We start from the raw sequence: 16,878 nt of genomic DNA, 5'->3' as shown, positions 1-16,878 counted from the left end.
TCTAGACCAAAAACAGGTCAGAGGTCGCTCTGTGGTGTTTATAACAGGCCCGTGATCTCTGGGGGACCCCCCAAGCCTTCACTGGCCCTCCAACAAGGGGAGGGCAATGCCAGACAACAATCAGGGGCTCCGGTGGTGGATGGGAACCTCTGATGATGCTTCCCTCCCACTGTAAGGTGGCCAACAAAGAGAGACGCTCGGCGGGGAAGGAGACCTTGGTGAGGTTTCCCTTCCAACCTGCAAGCCGTATCTGGCTCTTCGTACTCTCCTGGGGCCGCCGTTCTGACAGCAGCACGGCGGCTTCCTTTCAGGGACAATCTGCTGGCAGGGTGAGCCAGGGGGCCCTGATCCTCTTGGGCCCTCCCCGGTGAATGCTCCGGAGCTAACTCTCCTCCTGGCGGTATGGCAGGAGGGCAGTGTGGGCCGCGCAGCAAAGTGTGTACCCAGCGCAAAGGGGCAATTCTTGACAAGCAACGCGCTTTCAGATCGCAAGATAACTCATCAGAAGAGAAATGCTTTCCAGGCGTTTTTAGCAGATGACGGCAGGGGTAAGGGGCCACAGTACCCAGCCCCTGGGGGAACAACAGCAGGATGGAGCACAGGCCGGCAGGACCCAGCAGCAGGCCAGCACAAGGTGGATCCAGTCAGTTTCCCTAAGTGACCAGGCAGATCACAGGTCAGCACAGCAGCAGCAGTCCAAGGCTGTTCCCGGGGAGTTCCGGCAGCATTCGGTGTCCAGTTACAGGTAAGTCCCAAAGTGTCTCCAAATTGTGGGGAATATTCCCCTGTACTTATACTCAGTTCTGCAAAGCATTTTCAAGCAGGAGGAGAGGGGGTTTCAACCAGTTACAACTGGTTCTAGGAGTGTCCCCTCTCTCCTCCAGCACAGGCTCCAAACATCAGTTGGGGGTAAACAACCCTATTGTGTGAGGTCAGGGCACAGCCTTTACATATGCAGGTGTGCCCCGCCTCTCCCTTCTCTCAGCCCAGGAAGACTATTCAGTATGTAGATGCACCTCTGCAACACCTCCACCCTCCTCGTGTACAGGCTGTCCGAAAAGTATGCACAAAAGCCCAACTGTCACTCTGCCCAGATGTGGATTGGAGTCAAGCTGCAAAAACACCAGTCATAAGCACAGAGAAATCCTCACTTTGTAGAAGTGGCATTTCTGTAATGATAATACAAAAATCCACTTACACCAGTAAGCAGCATTTCTCACTACCATTACAACCCTACCAAACATGCCTACGCTACCCCTCATAAATCAGACAATACCCCCTACACATAAGGGCATTTCGAATGCAATCCTATGAGAAGACAGCACTCATAGCAGTGAGAAACCAAACAGGCTGTTTGTCACTACCTGGACAGGCCACATTACTAGGCACATGTCCTGCCTTCTACATACATGGCACCCTGCCCATAGGGCTAGCTTGGGCCTTCCTTAGGGGTGACTTACATGTAGTAAAAGGGGAGTTCTGGGCCTGGCAAGTAAATTTAGATGCCAGGTCCCAGTGGCAGAAAACTACGCACACAGGCCCTGTGCTAGCAGGCCTGAGATAGGTTTGAAATGCTACTTCAGTGGGTGGCGCAAGCAGCGCTGCAGGCCCACTAGTAGAATTTAATGTACTTTACAAGGGACTTATAGGTAAATTAAGTATGCCAATTAGGTATAAGCCAATCATACCAAGTTTACAAGAGAGAGCACATGCACTTTAGCACTGATTAGCAGTGAAAAAGTGCTGAGTCATAACGTCAGCCAACAAGGGTTAGAAAAATACGGAGGAAAAAGGCAAAAAGTTTGGGGAATGACCCTGTAAAAGGGCAGGGTCCAACAGTAACCCTTGAGGAACTAACAATATAAATGCAGGAGATGCAGTGGTAATGTTTATCACTTGTCACATTTGTACAAGGCAACTGACTATGGCTTCTCTCATGTCTTTGTATTGTTGCATATGGTACATGACATCATCAAAAAAGGGTTAAAAATAAATTGACATAAACATTACTCCAGTAATACAGGTATACAGGTATATGTACTACAGTTTACCATATCACACCCACATATATGAAAGTTGGAATACACATAGGAACCATAATTTCGCAATTTCTACATATGTACAGTATGTTATGAGCATTTTATAGTGCTTACTACCCCAAACGATGTGGCAAAACTTTAGACAGGTAGCTCACAGATCTTTGAGAGTCCAATTTTAGTATCGTACTGCATAAGGTTACAATTTGTCATCCTGTTTTGCTTCGGCGTTATGCTTTTGCAATGCTCATGTCATGCAATTTTATTGTGAATGTTAACAATCATTACTTAATTGGAGTTCTGTGGCATGCTTCACACCCTTGACTTTGACATACATATCAGTGTTACTCATGTCATGCTGCTTTTCCATTAATTGCAAGGCTATTCATGAGCAATTCTTCACACCATTAGTTGTGGGACTGGATACATTAATGGAAAAGTCTCATCATTGGTAATTAGTCTGAGAAACATTGTTGTTTTAAGTAGGAGAACAATCATCTATGTAGCTAGTCAGTGTGTGATGCATGTTCAATGCAGGTGGCTTGTAGACTATTATTCAGATTAGGCATGCAATGTTCTTGCAGAGTGTAAATTTGTGTACGTTTGTGTAATACTGATTCACAATCACTCAATTATTGCAGTTAGATCATACTATTCTCTACTTCTTTAGTGATACCCATATTTGTTATCATTGAATTGTTTCTATTATTGGGGGTCAGACTCTGCCATTGACATATGTATTCTTATAGCTGCTTCTGTCTTGTCCAAACTGGATATTGCACCTTGTACTAACTAGAATACAATGGTTCCCACCATAACTATGTGGTAATAGAGTGAGACAAGTAATGTTAACCCAAACAATTGCCAGTGGTTAAACTATTTCCAAGCATTTCTCCCATCAGCTTTTGTGTGATTGGTGTTCTGAACTGAAACACATGTTAAATAATTATCGGTCAGCATCAAACTACACCAGATTGCAGGTGGCTTTTTTCGACGGACAGGTTAAAGCAGGAAGATTTCCAAACGAAATTGGATAGATTAAAGGAAGAGAGTTATCGATACTACTGTGACTAGGTCACCCTCATTTCTTACAGTCTTGATTTGAAGGGCCCAGCATAACCTCTTTCACCAAGATCATACCTTTGGTTGGCCCTGTTCCAGTAGACACCAGTCTGCTTTTCCCTCATAGGTTACAAAGATAAACTCAAGCTTGCTTGGCAATCAGAGAAAGGAGGATGTGTGTGTGTGGACAGGTGGCCATATTGATATGTGTATTTGTGTGTGGGCATGCTTATACGTGTGTTTTTATGTGTGTGTGTGTGAGAGAGAGAGAGACTCATAGACAGAAAGGGGTATGCATAGAGAGAAAAAGTCTGTGAAAGAGAGAGGGAGAGATTGAGAGAGAGAGAGAAAGAGGGGGCGAGAGAGAGAGAGAGAGAGAGAGTGCTCACTACATTTTCCCATCATTTATGTCAACACCTGGTCCTAACAACTGTTATCACAGATACTTTTCAGGCGCTGTCCATCCTGTGTGAATTATGCTTCCTTTGACGTATGCTGCCCCTGGAAGTGCTGGGTCTTGCTACCATACTTTGCACTTTTGGCATCAGGATGTTTTTGTTTCCTTCTGCCCTGCGGAGCACCAGCACTGCACCTGTCTGGATGGCATTTCTCTCGCTTCCCTTTGTTTGTGTTTGTGACATCACCATTGACACATGTGACATTCACAAACAGTACACTCTGCTATATGCTACGGGTGCAAATAGCAAAACCACAGCGGTGTCATTTGATAACTATGTCTGTTTGCAAGATAAAGAGGCTCTCTGGTCTGTGGAAATAGATTAATGGTCCTGCTATTTCACCGATTTACAATTGTCACTGTACACCTATTTTAGCGTTTTTAATCCAAAGCAAAATGCACTGCAAAGTTGAGTGTTCCCGGTATTACTTCTCATATAGAATTTGTTCTTAACATGCTACTTACTGACCCCATTCAAAAAATTATTATCGTCACTAAACTTTATATCTTAAACACATGTAGAAACAGCCGAGAACCAGTAGGCTACTCCACATGCAAATGTTTACATGATCTTTCAAAATAGCGCAGCTGTGAAGGTTGCTTTCCTCTGTTTTGGCTGCACTGGTACACAAGAGCCCATAGGGGAATTATTACTTTAGTACCGGGTTTCTTATTTGGTGACATAGTAAAATTCTCCTCTTTGTAGGGAAATGTTAAAAGTAGGAAATCTTTTAGTGGAAGTTCTTCCACCATATGTTTTGTAAGGTGTTGGATTTTCTGCTGAAGCACTCGCTGCCGACCTTAGCTCTTGTTTCACAAATCAGTGGATTGTGCGATTGCTATGGTCTAAGCTATTTCGACTTGCTTGAAAGCATGTTTTTGATGCCTGCTCTTCTATTCTTCAGAGGAAAAGCACTGGAAGGCAGAAAGAGGACACGTATGTGGCATTTAAGTGCCACCCCATGCGGTGTCTTCCTGCTGCTTCCTTCTGTGTAGTTACTGGCAGGTGGGGGCTTCTGAAAAAGTAAAGTCCTTGCACCAAATCATAAGAAAATATAAAAAGGAGCGCCATCAGACCTGTAGACAACACATCCGTCGCTCCAAAACTATCCAAACCAGTTAATAGAAGAGCACAGCTTGACTACAGACCCCAGGCTGACTGGAAATGTGGGAGGATGGCTTCGTGCACATCGCTCACCCAATGGCGAAGCCAGTGTGCCATGAGCCCTAGTGCAGGAAGGAAATGGCCCCTAGCTGCTGTTTGAATCGTTAAAAACAGCAGTAGTCAGGGTTCAGTGGGCCCTTGTTGTACAAATGGAAGTTATTCCCACCCTCTAAGGTACAGGGTGGAAAATACTGTGTGATGAAAGACAATTTTGCTTCCTTCTCAACAGTTTACCTCGTAATCAAACAATATCTGAGATCCATATGGTTTCTAATAATGCAGTTCTCGTTGATCATATATTTCTATCTCATTCTACAACTCACATGCCATATTTCTTTCATGGTGTTTCTCTCCCAGACAATATAATTCTCAAAATCAGAATTTCATACATTGTATCTTTCACATACATTATTACTAATACTTTAGAGAGTGTATGGGCAGGGGCGTAGGAGACAATCAATTTCTGGGGGGGACAGGGACAGCTTTGGGGACTTTTCAATTGACCCCATACAAATTGCTACTTGTTTGCGAACCGCAGGCTCTGATAAATATGAACAATCATATAGTATGGACATGAAATAGGGAGAAAGGAAGGCATGTTGTCACAGTTTGAAAATATATTTTATTGTTATTTACATTCACAAAGTAGCTCAAATGTGAAAATAACACGTTGATTAACCTTGCATCTTCGTGAACCAAGCAAATAAAGGTAGGAGGGTAAAAAGGAAGAACATACAGTTTGCGACCCACCCCCACCATACCCCTCACCTCATGCCAATTGGAACCGCACTGGAGATATCAAAAAGCAATCAGGTACAACAATTGTAAACTGTGCTATGAAGCCATAGTTCTAATAACACCTCTACTCCTATGTGTGATCTTGGGCAGCTCAGTTCCACATCATTCATAACTGGAAGCATTTCAACTGAAGAAGCTCTTGGAGTTACAGGCTATATAATCATGGATTCCTTAATCTCTGTATAAACTGCAGTCACTAATTTCTTTAGAATCAGCTATTTGTGATGCACCAAGTCACTGAGTATGAAGAAAAGATATTCACTGATTATAGAGAAAAGACATCATAAAATGACCATTACAAGGTTATTACCTGTCAAGTTCTGACATTACAATGCCTTCTGCCAGAGCTAGCAGCCAAGGTGAAAGCCACATCAAGTCAAATAGCATAATTAATGCAGCTGTTAAAAGCAAGAAATTGAATTTTGCTTCTCTTTCTTCTGCTCTATTTTAATAGCTTGCAATGACAGAAGCTATGCACTCAGGTTTTAAGTGGTTTGTGGGAAAGTTGATGGAATGACCATGTATTATATGGGGTAAAATACCCCCTGCGTACATAAGGATATTGCAAGTCACCTCAAAGTTCATACCTTATAAACAAGCATTGGCAAAGCCAATAGGCCTGTGTAAGATCTATTGCCTTTGCCAATGTGTTTTAGCCATGCTGTACACTAGTAAAACTACTAATCAGCATGGCTATAAGTTAATGGCTGAAGGAGAACGATGTGTCATCGATTGGTGTGGCGTAGTGTCATGGAGTAAGTGGAGTGTCCTAGAATGGAATAGTAAACTCACTCAAAAGGAACAGGGCCCCTTGAGTAAAATGCAACACCACACCAATAAACAATGATTTTAAAGTAGTATCCAAATGAAGGTTTCGGAATTGTATTCAATCAAAATATAAAAAATCAAATGTAGTGGGAAAACATCAACAGGGGAAATTGAGAAAGATTTTGGTATTCGGGCATTACATAAGTTATCTGGATGACCCAATGTGACCAATTACAAGAAAAATGTAAAAAGTATCCCGTATGGCACAGTGGTTAGCATCCACAATAATGATTTACAAACTTTCATACACCGGCTTTTACATGAATGATTCAAATAGTGAATCAAGAAGTCATTAGCTCATAGTACCTATGCTTATGCCAACGTATATACAATATCACAAATTCAAGTCAAGGTACTTTGGCCGACGACGTTTCAGTCCCCTAGACAAGTATCAGGATCATCCTCAGCTTTAATTAAGCCTGCAATAAAAGGGTTACTGAGTGCTTGTAACCAAAAAGGCCAAGATAAATCTGACTCACATCTCACATGAGTGAGAAGGCAATCAATGGAGATCTGAATCTCTAATCAAGCGCCAATACCATGAAGTAGTAGTAGAGTGGAGTAGTGCCAGAGTGTAGTAGAGTGTCATAGAGTGGAAAGGCATAAAGAAGAGTGAAGTGGCATAGAGTGAAGTAAAGTAACATGAAGTGGCATAGAGAGAGTTGGGTAGAGTGCTGTTGAGCATAGTACATTGCTGTATAGTGGAGTGGCATAAAGTGTTGTGGCTTGGAGTAGAGTATCGTAGATTGAAGATCTCCGGCATGGAGTGGCATAGAGTGGAGTAAAGTGGAATGGAGTGGCATATAGGGAGCTGCGTAGGGAGCTACAGAGTGGAAAAAGTGTTTGAGTTTAATAAAATAGAGTGTCAGAATCTAGTATCATGCAGTGTAATGTCAGAGTGAAGTGTCATAGAGTGGAGTTGAGTGGTCTAGAGGGAAGTGGCATAGAGTACAGTGGTGTAAAGTAGATTGGCGTTGAGTGAAGTGGTGTAGAGTGCATTGGTTTTGAGTAAAGTGGTTTAGAGTGCATTGGTGTAGAGTGCACTGGTTTAGAGTAGAGTGCAGTAGCGTAGAGTGGTGAAGAGTAGTGGAGTGCAGAGTGAGTGGCACAGCATAGTTTGCAGTGGTGCAGAGTGCAGTGGTGCAGGCTGCTGTGTCAGAGTGATGCCATGCATGGTGGAGTGGAGTGGTGCAAGGTAGAGTAGATTGGTGTAGAGTGCAGTGGTGCAGAGAAGAGTGGCGTAGAGTGTATTGGCATAGAGTACCTTGGTGTAAAGTGCAGTAGAGTGGCAAAAAGTTGAGCGGTGCAGAGTAGAGTGCTGTAGTGCAGAGTAGAGAGGAGTATAGTTCAGTGGCAGAGAACAGTGTTGCATTGTAGAGTGTCATAAAAGGCAGTAGTGTAGAGTAGAGTGGCATAGAATGCATTGGCATAGAGTGCAGTGACGTACAGTGGTGCAGAGTAGACAAGCATGGCGTAGAGTACAGGGGTGCAGAGTAGAATAGAGTGGCAAAGAGTGCAGTGGCATAGAGTAGATTGCTGCAGAGTAGAGTACAGTGGTGAAGAGTAGAGTGTTGCAGAGTAGAGCACAGTGATGCAGAGTGCAATGGCATAGAGTGGTGCAGAACAGATTGGAGTGGCGCAGGGTACATTGGAGTCGTGCAGGGTAGATTAGACTGGCATAGCATAGAGTGGAGTTGAGGAGATTGCAGTGGCATAGAGTAGATGGTTTCAAAATAGAGTGAAGTGCCCTAGAGTGGAGTGGTGTAGAGTAGATTAGAGTGCAGTGGTGCAGAGTACAGTGGCATTGAGTGCAGTGGTGCAGAGTAGAGAGGCGTAGAATTCAGTGGCAGAGAGTGCACTGTTGCAGATTAGAGGGTACTAGAGTACAGTGGTGTATTGTAGAGTGGCGTAAAGTGCATTGGCATAGAGTGTTGTGGTGCAGAGCACAGTGGCAGAAAGCAGTGGCATAGAGTGATGTGGTGCAGAGTAGATTGGCATAGAGTGCAGTGACATGCAGTGCATTGGTTTTGAGTAAAGTGGTTAAGAGTGCCCTGACGTAGAGTGCAGGGGTGTAGTGTACATTGTTTAGAGTTGAATACCATAGATTGCAGTGGCGTAGCGTAGAGTTCTGCAGTGTAGAGTGGTGTGGAGTGCTACAGCATAGACTGCAGTGGGGTAGAGTAGCACAGAGTGGAGAAAAGTGGTGTAGGGTGCAATGGCATAGGATAGATAGTCTCAGAGCAGAGTTAAGAAAAGATAGAGAAAAGATAATGGGGGTGATTCTGACCGCGGCGGACGGCGGTCGCCGCCCGCCAAGCGGTTCCCGCCGAAAGACCGCTCTGCGGTCAAAAGACCGCGGCGGTCATTCTGGCTTTCCCACTGGGCCGGCGGGCGACCGCCGAAAGTCCGCCCGCCAGCCCAGCGGGAAACACCCTTCCCACGAGGACGCCGGCTCAGAATGGAGCCGGCGGAGTGGGAAGGTGCGACGGGTGCAGTTGCACCCGTCGCGAATTTCAGTGTCTGCAAAGCAGACACTGAAATCCTTCGTGGGGCCCTCTTACGGGGGCCCCTGCAGTGCCCATGCCATTGGCATGGGCACTGCAGGGGGCCCCATGGGCCCCGCGGCACCCCCTACCGCATCCTGTTCCTGGCGGGAGAACCGCCAGGAACCGGATGGCGGTAGGGGGTGTCAGAATCCCCATGGCGGCGGAGCGCGCTCCGCCGCCATGGAGGATTCTCAAGGGCAGCGGGAAGTCGGCGGTACACCGCCGACTTTCCGTTTCTGGCCGCGGCTGAACCGCCGCGGTCAGAATGCCCAGCGGTGCACCGCCAGCCTGTTGGCGGTGCTACCGCCGACCTCCGCCATGGCGGTAATTACCGCCAGGGTCAGAATGACCCCCAATATAATTCAATATGCTTAAGTATGTTACAATAACATCAATGTAAATAATAACGTGAGGCAAAATGGACCAAAATGAATATGGCTTCTCCCTGTTAGCCATGCTGTAATCAAACCCTTTATTACTGAGTTAAAAAAACATTAGGCATAGATTTTAGAAAAAAGATACCCTTCTAATAGCTAAATTGTGTAGTGTTAAAAGGTAAAATCTGGGCTCAATCTCGACTTACCTGTTTCACCAACTGGTGAGATCTTAGGCAAATACAAATATTGGGTTTCACAGAGCCTTCTTTCTAGTCTGCAGGCGTCAGGCTGAGTGGGACTCTGTTTCCTCTTTAGATCTTCCTCACTGTCCTGCAGTGCTCCTCTTCAAGGCATCCTGCAGCACTCGTCTTCAATGCAGTAGGTGATGCAGACAGCAATCATCAAAAACTATTTACTCCTCCTCGCTCCCTTTGTTCTCATGTGCCCTTAATGCCCACAGCTGTAAACAGGACAAACAAAAGTGCAGATGGCGTAGGGAGCACCTGACTCACCTTCATTCTGTGACCATCAGATTGGAGGCAGGTCAGTGCACGGCTATTATAAGTAGAGCTTTTGCGCGCTAATGGCCCTTTGAATAAAAGAAGTGAGGGGGAAATTATTTTGTCCCCTTGTCTCCCCCCACACTCATCCCCTTTGTCCCCCACCCTCCAAATTCTGGGAGGGGATACATCCCCCACATACCCCACACTTCCTACGCCCATGTGTGTGCGTAAAAGTTTGTATGTGTGCACGCAAGTGTATGTCTGCGAATTGCCAGAAAATAACCGCTCTTTATCAAAAACATCATTTCATTTTGTTAATGCTGGTTCCAGCTTGAATCCTTAACACTGTTATGTGGCATTGTGCCAGCTCTCACTCCATATGAGGTTGAAGAATCTAGACCAAAGAAATCACTAAGAAACATAAAATACACAAAATACACCCACTTTGAACCAGTTTGAGCTCTGAGTAGAGGAAGGGAACCTGCCTGCTTTTTAGGAGATTGCCCACCATGAAATTTTAAATTTTCCCTCCTTCTCTCCATCTCCATGGGGGTTAAATACGCCCCTGCTGTATGTCCTAATGTCGGTTCACTCTGGCAGAGTAAAGTTGGAACCAGAGCACTATCTGCATTTTCAAGAGTAGACAGGGACGGCAGGGGGGAGATGGAGGGTTGATGGTGAAATGTATTTGCCTTTTAATAAACGTAATACCTTGACATCACGGAACAAGTCCCCTCGCCCGCTCTCATCAAGGAGGATGGCGAGCCAGGAAGGAAGCAATCGACTGAAGGTCGCCAAGAGTGAGCTTCACAACAACTGACTTCATTTTCCTTTACAGTTGTGATGAGGCATCAAGTCTGGCTCTGCCAAGTAGCAGGGGGCATGTCAAGGCATATCCAATAATGATTTGAAAATAAATAAATACATACGAATCTGTGTTGCTCTTTGTCTTATAACAATTGCAGCTGTGCAGGGGCTTTTAAATTACAGATAGCTTTTGCCAAACACAAGCAATGGGGCCATGAACCTGTGGAGTTAATCTGTCTGTTCCTCAGGGCCTGGAGAGCCTAGTCTCCAAGTATCTGGGTCAGTGATTCATTTGAGGACTCTTTAGACTTTCTTATGGCTACCTAAAGCCAAACTGAATCCACAAATAGGAGGCGAGAAACAAATTATGTCCATATTTTGTACTCTTTTAAAAATCTCACTTCTAGGTGTGGTGCCTCAGAAGAAATTCTAGACTAATGAAGAATAATGTGATTAAATTCTTGAAGGGCTACCTTATTTATTACTTTTTTATTGTTTATAACAGGAACAACACAAACTGAATTGTATCTGGACATGAATGGAGAACAATCCATCCACAGGCACCAAGAGTACAAAGCAGTCTATGAATAGGTTGGTGTTGAGTATCCATCTAAGGGTGAATTGTGTAAGGATGTGCTGGATGTTAGGGGAAGTAAATTCAAAGGTTGGTTGCAAGGACCATAAATCTACTGATACCTATGGACATACATTTGGCAGAAGACATCACCACCAGCACATGATTGAAAGGTCACTTGATATTATCAGCGGTGACATGTAGCCATATATTTAACACTAAGGGGGTGATTCTGACCCCGGCGGTCAAGGACCGCCGGGGCCGGGGTCGGCGGGAGCACCGCCAACAGGCTGGCGGTGCTCCGCAGGGCATTCTGACCGCGGCGGTACAGCCGCGGCCAGAAACGGAAAGTCGGCGGTGTACCGCCGACTTTCCGCTGCCCATGGGAATCCTCCATGGCGGCGCAGCTTGCTGCGCCGCCATGGGGATTACGACCCCCTCACCGCCATCCTGTTCCTGGCGGTTTCGACCGCCAGGAACAGGATGGCGGTGAGGGGTGTCGTGGGGCCCCTGGGGGCCCCTGCAGTGCCCATGGCATGGGCACTGCAGGGGCCCCCGTAAGAGGGCCCCACTTTGAATTTCAGTGTCTGCTCAGCAGACACTGAAATTCGCGACAGGTGCTACTGCACCCGTCGCACACCTTCCACTCCGCCGGCTCCATTCGGAGCCGGCTTCATCGTGGAAGGGTGTTTCCCACTGGGCTGGCTGGCGGCCTTTTGACGGCGGTACGGTGTTCTGGCGGTCCCAGCCAGGCCGGCGGCAGACCCCCAAAGTGACAGGAAGCCATTCCACCAAGTCCTATGAAAGCAATGCAGAGTGAATTTAAGGAGACTTGGCTGTCAAATGTTACCCAGGGTAAGTGCAACTGAGGCTGTAAAATTAGCCTCTCTTTCTCAAACTACGTCCCGCGTACTGTAGCTGGTAAGCTCGGCATCCACTTTGGTGGCTGTTACACTAAATGAGTTTGAAATTTAAATAAGCTCCTACTACCATATGTCGTAGCACTCTAGGTGCAAAAGAGAGGACATTCCTGAGCTGGCACAGTTTACAGAGTTAACACTAATTTGCGAGTTCAAACTCAGACCCAGTCCCCAAAAAAGCTCACATTCTTTAAATTTGTTGTCTACAATGTACAGCATCTGAATGGAGTGGGAGGGGGTGGACACAGAATCAAACAGACAAACAGGTATGAAGGACTGAGTAGCATAGGCGCCATTTTTATCAAATTTAACTTCTGGCCAATGATGTGTGCTTATCTTTCTTGTAAGGTCTGGCAGCCCTGCAGCACCATGTCAATCCACCACTGATTGTCACATATGCATGTATGTATGTATAGTATTTCTATATCATAAACCTAGCCAAAAGCCTGAGAAGTGCTACACATGATCAAAGACAAGCATAAAGGCATGAGTAAGAGGAGAGGAAGGAGTGTTGCAGATGTTTAATACATTGTGATGTGGTGTTCTTTAAAGAGGTGAATCTTCAACTCTTTCCCAAACTCAAGTAGCATTACAGCGGTCCTGATGGATACGGGGAGGTTGTTTCAGATCTTGGGTGCATTGATGGAAAAGGTCTGCCATCTAGTTTTTACTTTTTTACACTTCTTAGTCTGGAGTCTGATAGTTTTCTAGCTGCAAGTGTTCTGCAAGTGAGCTTGTCTCCAAAATGAGCAAGGTTGCTGGACCTGATATCTTTGTAAATTATGCAGCTGGTTTTGAACATGGTGTAGGCTGTCAATGAGAGCTAGTGATTTTCCATCATAATGGGGGTGATTTGGTCATATTTCTTCAGGCCTTGGATGAGTCATGTTGCAGCATATAAGATGCTGTAAGAGGTGTCAGAGTGGAATCTTAGAAACCATGGAGTAGGGCATTACCACCATGCAGATGCAAGAGCATGATGGCTTGAACAGCAATTCTGAAGTCACTCTCCGGAAGAAATTGTTTGACTTTCTTTAGAAGAGAGCTAGTACCAGGCATTTGTTGTGTTTTGGCAATGTTTTCCTTGAGGATGAGGCTAGTGTCCAGAATGAATCGAAGTGGCTTGGTGTTTGGTGGAAGGTGGGGTTCAAAGCCGTCAAGATTCACATTGTAAGTACATTAATCTGTAATCACCTCATGATTTACACTTGTTTCGATAGATATATCCTTCTTTGACACAACCAACAGCTCAGTGGCCCTGGCAATATAACTAGGAATTGCTTATTCATCAGAAGATGACATTTAGTTTGAGGACATCTCATCTGTGCCTGATTGTTAGGGAACATTATGTCGGCCAATTAGGGCTCTTCTATATCTTCTATCTCTTTTCAGATCTGTTGTGAAAGGGGTATATACTTTTTAGAATTTGGCCATGTGGTCATATGTCAGAGCAGCCAATTGTTTATCTGCTTAACCTGTCAAAGATTTGCCCATTAGATATGTAGGGAGGAGTGAGCCCTTGTTTACAATCTGGGTCAGTGATAATCTAACCACTAAGAGCAAATTTGAGAGATGTTTGCCAGATACTGTCATTATGGGTTGCATGGAACTCTCGTTCCCTGGACCCTTAATTTTAGTATGGTAGAATCTAGAGGAAGCTGATTATCTCTATATTTGGGATCATCATTAGGGGTGAGCAGAAATTTTCATTTCAGCAGTGAAATTAGCCATATTTGGTGACTTCGTGTTACTCTTGTAATGCAGAGTTCTGGCCAAAATCTGCCAAATGCCCCCTGGTGGAATGTTTGCCTACGAGGTTCCAGAAATGAGAGTGCAAGCAAGATGTGGTGTACCCTAGTGCCATTTTCTAACCCAGGCGGTCATAAGACATCGCGGTTAGAGAGATGCTTCTCGAGTAGATTTACTGCCACTCAGCTTTCCAGGTATGGGGGTCTCAGGCTATCCTATTTGTTCAGGCACAGGCAACGGGTACATCTGCAAGTCTCTCAGATTGCAGATAGAGCTAAGTAGGAATATATAGATCTAAGATCACCACGGTTGGACTGTTATTCTTTTCACCATGTTAGTTATGCTGGTTACAATGATTTTTTTCATCCTCCTAATTATCACAGCTCATTCTCTTTATGCAAGAATGCAATTATTTCAATAAATGTTTGACAACCTTTATTTGTGTCTTTTGTGTGTTCACCCTCGGCATGCATGAGTAAACAAGGAAAGGGTTAAGAACCATGACTTCCTTGGGTGTCAGAGTGTCATCTTTGAGGTTACTGTAATCATCGGTTATCCTGGGAAGGTTGGGGGTTCAGGTGAGGCACTCTGAGCTAGCTAGGAATCGGGTCAGTAGTTACTGATGGCGTAGATGGACTCGGTCTCTTCATTCTGAAGTTCTACCACCCTAATACACAGTCCTACCTTTCAGTGGGAATCATATAACAGTGCGAGCAGTGCAACATGCATATTTTCTGCCCATTGGCGGGATTCCACAGAATCTCGCAGAGCTTTTCTGTAACTCCGCGGAATTCCACAGAGTAAAAAATGTGGGTCATACCTCCCCTCTCTCCACAACCTTCCTAGCATTATACATAGCTACTGCATTTCACTTTTAGATAGCAGCAAGTCTCTCTTGGTTTGGTTGAGCGTCAAGCAGTTTTTGGACTTTCAGCTCCGGATAATGTGCATGCAGTGTTTGAGACGTTGGATGTCTAAAGCTGACAGAATTTCAAGTATAGTTGTGAATCACCTGCTTGTTATCAGACGTTGAGTGTAAGGCTTGGTTCAGGTGTCTCAGCATATTCATGAATGGCTAATGATAGGTATTAAAGAAAGAGGAGGTCAGCAACAAGCTTTGCGAAACACCACAGGTGAACAGAACCAAGAAGCAGATTAATCTCCTTATTCTAACATGCTGTACAATTTTACAGGACATGGCCTGAACAATTCAAGAGCAACTTCCACAAACTAGGTCAAAGGCTTAAGGAGATGTGATAGTACTACACGCTCCATAATGTTAAAAGCTGTCAACAACCATAAAATCATTAGCAAGGAGTGATCTCCTGTTCAGCAAGTGTTTTCATGTCATGCCAGACTGTCAACAACATAGTCTTCACCCTGCGATTGTGGTAGAAACCACACTGACAGCTGTCTAGTAGTTTCTCTGAGAAATCCTGGTGCTGATTATTAACATTACTTCCAGCATAGCACAAGAATATGAATAGCCACCTACAAACCTTTTAACTCCTTAATATCAACTAGCAACAGTACCATATAGGTAACTGTATATAGGTAAATAGATGTATATATATATATATATATATATATATATATATATATATATATATATATATATGTGTGTGTGTGTGTGTATATGATGTATATATGTGTGTGTGTGTGTCTATATATATATGTATGTATGTATATATATATATTTATGATAGATATGGAGTTAATAACAGTAATTATGTATTTACCTGTATATATGTCCCTTCACAGTAGTTTTGGGAGTTAGTATTCTGGCTCTGATATTTTTGTAGAACAACCTCCAAGATGGCTTCGCATGAGTAATTCTAGGCCCAAATGTGTGCTATTTACCAGGCATGGTAAAGGTCACACTGGTAAATATCACATGAACAACCCATCAAGAAGTACCCATTTTCAGGCATTAGAAATTCCTGGCGTAAGAACATGAATCTCTAGAGAACATAAAACGTCATAGGCACAGACAGAAGAACCACAGGAAACCAACATCTCCTTCCTATATGCAACTATCTATTTTGTGCGGACAATACACTTTTAAACTGATGCCATGTACTGAAATTAGACTACTAAAATCATAATGTATTGTATTCTTGATGATGAAGGGTTTACTTGTCTGCCCAGTATGTTGAGGGTGGTGTGTTCCCACAGTATGACTAATATTACTTCTGCTTAGGATCATAGCATTGTGGTTTCATCCAAAGCACCTCACACAGCAGCTCAGCATACACAGATCTGCATCACTTTGCTTTTGCACATTAATACAGTGCTTCATTTTATGGTGGTACCACACTTGTTCATGTCTACATGAGGCCACCAGGTGCATATGAGGGCATTCAATTGACCATATGATGTCAGTAAACCTTGCTGTATCCTAGAGGTTTTCTGTGCTGGCACTGAATGTGTAGGTGTCCATGGGGGACTGCATATGCTGCTCACTCACTCTCTGAAACCGCCCATCACCTAGCAGAGTATTCTGCTGAAAATTGGCAGAGACATTCCACATACCAACCCTAATGATCCTTATGTGGTGTTTGTTGAAATGGAATTCTAATGCTGCTAGCCGTTTCAAGAATGGGAAGTGGCAGCGGATCCCTGTGCTAGGTTATATGGTATCCATGATGATGAAATCCTGTTTTCTATGATGCCCATATCAAGCTTGTATATCTTCCGGATCTCAAGCTGACTCATGCTTACCGGTCCTGGTTTTACCCTGTCAATCCTGGCTCTCATCATGCATTGCTGCACCATTTGAGGTCATTCATTATTGGCCTAGTTTCCATCTTCAAGCTGCATGTTTTTTTGCTGTAGAACATGGATCTGCATAGCATGATCTAGTCCCCTAGGAGGCTGCACCCATGGTTGTGTACTACAGAGTGGAAGTGTGAGCTGCTGCAATCAACTGGTTAATGATTCACCTGTTCACGGCTGTTTATGAAGTTCTGGCCCTGTGTGCAGGTGTGTTCATGATCTTTTCTATTCAGCTCAAACAATGCATGTACTATGTTGTTGTGCTGGTCTTATTTATTTTT

The sequence above is a fragment of the Pleurodeles waltl genome, chromosome 3_1 (genome assembly GCF_031143425.1).
Source record: "Pleurodeles waltl isolate 20211129_DDA chromosome 3_1, aPleWal1.hap1.20221129, whole genome shotgun sequence".
NCBI classification, from domain to species: domain Eukaryota; kingdom Metazoa; phylum Chordata; class Amphibia; order Caudata; family Salamandridae; genus Pleurodeles; species Pleurodeles waltl.
This window is presented reverse-complemented; position numbering follows the sequence as displayed.